The sequence below is a fragment of the Humulus lupulus genome, chromosome 7 (assembly GCF_963169125.1).
Source record: "Humulus lupulus chromosome 7, drHumLupu1.1, whole genome shotgun sequence".
NCBI lineage: Eukaryota > Viridiplantae > Streptophyta > Magnoliopsida > Rosales > Cannabaceae > Humulus > Humulus lupulus.
Genome location: NC_084799.1, coordinates 144,466,839 through 144,470,651, shown reverse-complemented (window position 1 = coordinate 144,470,651; position 3,813 = coordinate 144,466,839). Strand labels below are relative to the sequence as shown.

At 30.8% G+C, this 3,813-nt stretch overlaps 1 long non-coding RNA gene and 1 other non-coding gene across 3 annotated transcripts; one reads left to right on the top strand and one right to left on the bottom strand.

Moving 5' to 3' along the window:
• Positions 1 to 6: 6 nt before the first annotated feature.
• Positions 7 to 3,417, bottom strand: LOC133789950 (uncharacterized). Of its 2 annotated transcripts, XR_009873804.1 has the most exons (4): positions 3,281 to 3,417; positions 3,098 to 3,164; positions 1,041 to 1,346; positions 7 to 732 (listed from the first exon to the last, which is right to left on the bottom strand). It is a non-coding gene; the product is annotated as an uncharacterized LOC133789950 (long non-coding RNA). The 2 variants fall into 2 exon arrangements; XR_009873803.1 differs by lacking the exon at positions 3,281 to 3,417 and having other exon boundaries at positions 3,098 to 3,262.
• On the top strand, positions 72 to 177 carry LOC133793227 (small nucleolar RNA R71). Its single transcript, XR_009874682.1, has one exon. It is a non-coding gene; the product is annotated as a small nucleolar RNA R71 (small nucleolar RNA).
• Positions 3,418 to 3,813: the final 396 nt, after the last annotated feature.

Here is a 3,813-nt window from a genome sequence, read left to right as displayed (position 1 = left end):
AAGCATCCAAAACCATGCGTTTGGAGGAATTGAGACCATTATAAAAAGTCTCCATTTGAAAGTAATGTGGAATACCATGATGTGGGCACTTCCTCAATAACTCCTTGAACCTCTCCCAAGCATCACATACCAACTTATCCTCCAACTGTTGAAAAAAATAATCTCATTCCGAAACTTAGCATTTTTCGTTGGAGGAAAATACTTCATCAAAAATTTCTCACCTAGCTCATGCCACGTAGTCACTAAGTTGGAAGGAAGTGTATTGAGCCAAGCTCTATCTCTGCTTCTTAGAGAAAAAGGGAACAATTTCAACCTTAAGGCCTCTTTAGTAACGCCTTGCAGCTTAAAGGAATCACTCACCTCCAAAAATGAATGAAGATGAAGATGATGATCCGCTGTAGGCAGCCCACTAAATTGACCCATTGTCTACAACAGTTGGAATATCATGGGCTTCGACTCGAATTGGGGTGCTTGAATTTCAGGCCTAAGTTTGCCCGGATTGTGATCGCTGAACATAGGCGCATCATACTCCCTTATGGCTCTTTATCTATCATTGGCCATAGAAATCGCATTAGCGATATTGTTAGCACCATTAACTCCTTCAACCTCTTCAGCCATATTAAGGCGATTTTGAGCCCGTTGTTCCCTTCATCTTCTTCTAAATGTACGTTCAATCTCGGGGTCAATAGGAGCTAGTTCAAGGTCTTCTTGCTCGTTCATACAATGGATAACCTGAGAAAACACAAGAACAAGCAAACAAGGTTAGAATGAACAAAGAAAAATAAATTGCAAAGTAATTGATATTACACAAAATTCAAATTTCAATCCCCGACAACAATGCCAAAAACTTGTTGTGAAAATTTAGTTGATTTAAATACGCAAGTGCACGTAATCACACAAGTAATACAATGATAAGTAAATCATCTCCACAGGGATTGCAAAATAGAAAAATATGCAAAACCATTACTAAGCAACTTAAAGGTATTAACAATTAAATTGATTGTTTGTAAGATAAACTAAATATTAAAAAGATGAATTACCCCTTCTGTCCTTTTCTCTTTTTTTCTCAAAAAAAGGTAGACTTCCTTTTGTGCGGCTGGTCCTCTTCTTTGTACCTCTAGGTTTCCCAATTTAGTTATCTAATTACAAAATTACCCCTTCTTTGATTCACACGTGGGCTTCCTTCCTTCCCTTATCTGATAATTGCTTCCTAATTGACTCATGCCCTATGTACTTGCCACCTCAACCACTAATCCCGCTCACTTGATGAATTTCCAAGCACGCATAAAATTCCAACTGCAACCTGATCAAAATGTTTCAGCAAAATCTGCTTTGCTACCACAAACCTGACATTTCAGCATCAAAATTTAGCTTAGATAATTTCATAATTCTAGTTTTATTCTTTGTACAAATATCTATCTATGAAACTATTATTTTCAACCCATTAGCTCTTAAAACCTACAAAAACAGTTAAACTAACAAAGATCATACAAACACAAAAGTTAGCTACAATAGTTAATAATAAACTAACATTACCATCGATTTTTCCACATTTATAAGTTCAAAAGCACAAGAAATAACTTTTTATTGAAGAGTTATCACACTTTTTAAGCCGTGAGATGACACATAAGGTTAAAAAAAAAATTCCCACAACGAGTCTTAATTATTCAAAAGTTAGCTTTTATACAAATTTTCCACTCTGTTTCATCTATCGGACCTAGCCAGAAAAACATATATTGGAAGCACTTTAGCTTTACCAATTTTACCATTTCTTTGATAAATTACCAAGAATCTATACTTTTTAGTAAAATCATTAAATTGTACACTTTGATAAACTAAGTCAATTTTATTTGATTAAGAAATAATTATAAAAATGGTGATAAAATTTTTGATTGCTTTTAAGAAAAATTAGGACAAAATTGATTTTATTTTAAAACTGTATTTTATTTCATTTTCTTAAAAATTAGGACTTTGGACCCTTTTTTAATTTCTTATTACAAAAATTCATTAATTAATAAAATTATTAATTTCTAGTATCCAAATTAATCATAATAAGTATTTAGTGTGCTAATCTTAAATTTATAATTATTAAGAATAAAGTAGATTGAAAATATAACTTTTAGATAAATCCTCATTTTCTTCTAAGTAGGAAAATTGTCATTTTAGTTTCTAAGTTGCCAACTTTAGAAAATTATATTTTGAAAACAATTCCTCTAAAACTTCCCAAACTTTTCAGAATCAATTTTAGCTATTCCAAGAAGTGCCTTGCCAAATTTTATACAAAAATAATCATTTTTACTTAGTGAAAACTATTTTCAAAGATTACCTTTTAAAACTGCTCAGGGAAATAATAACATTTTTCTTAAACTTTGAGAGATCATAAAATATATTTGGTTCATTATTTAGTTCTGAAATTTCTTAAGTCTATATTAAGGTATGTGAAAATTGTTCATAAAAAAATTAAGTCATTTGGATAATTATTTACTTAGTGAAAAGCATTCACAAACATGACTATCTAGAGATCTATTTTAAAAATCCAGAATTTTTACCCAACTTTGAAAAATCGTATCTCCTATCCCTTTCAATATTTTTCATTGAAACTTTATCAATTTTATTACCAATATCAAAAGAGTGTTCAGTTCAAAATTTAGCTAAAAATAAATTAATTTACTAATGGAACTTACAGTCCAAAGTCGGTTGTTTGTACAGTTTTTAAAAGCCATTTTTCCAGATTGCACAATAATTTTGTAAAAATCATAACTTGCTCATTGCAAAATATTTTTGAACGTTTCTATACACTATGAACATATACTCTTCCTAAAATACACAATGGAACTAATAAAATCCAGAAACAAGTTAGTATAATTTTTTCTAGATCCTTTGGAAATCAATTCTTAAACATTTTTAATATAAAATCATACCATTCCATATGGGATGTTGAATTCCACTTCTAAACATTTAACCAAACCTTCATGTCCATGCATACATGATCAGCCAAAATTACAGTCCCAATAATGAATTTAAACACATCAAAATACACATGCAAGACAGATTATACACAATTTGAGAATAAATACATTGAGTTGTGACCATATACCTCTTGTAGACTCTTGGTAGGGTTTGGGCTGTCTCTAACTCTTCTATTCCTTGAAAAAGCCTCCAACCTTCATATTTATACTCCCCAAAGAACCAACAATCAGATTATTACACACTAACAAGTGAGAAAGAAAAACTAAAGAAGGAACTAACAAAAACTTACATCAAAAGCTTAGGATTTTACCTCTTGAATTTTTTTCCTTTGTAGTTTCTTCTAACTTCTAAAACCAACAAAGGGGAGTAGGATAGTGTTTAGAGATGGGTAGGGATGAGAGATTGAGAGAGTTGTGTGAGAAGTTTGGTGAAAAAATTCAGAGAGTACCCATAGTGGGTTTCAACCATTAGAGAGAAATATGTATCAAATGAAGACTTTTTGACTTTTTTGCTATTTATACTAACTCCAAGATGTGTAAAAAGACCATATTACCCCTCCTAGGCTGCTGCCCGCTTAACCTCTAATTAACCCAATTTTTTTCTTAATTACCCGTAATTAACTTACTAATCTCCCACTTAATCATATACTTCAAGGATAATTACCAAGTGGTAATTTTTCTCTTAATTCACCAAATTGAATTCTTAACCTAATTAAATGTGTCTTGCCATTTAATTTAAGTGGTCACACTATTATATTTATGACACATGAAATTTAATTAACCAAAATTCTATTTTTGGCTAAATAAGCATTTTTCACAAAAATATATTTTTATAGATTTTTCA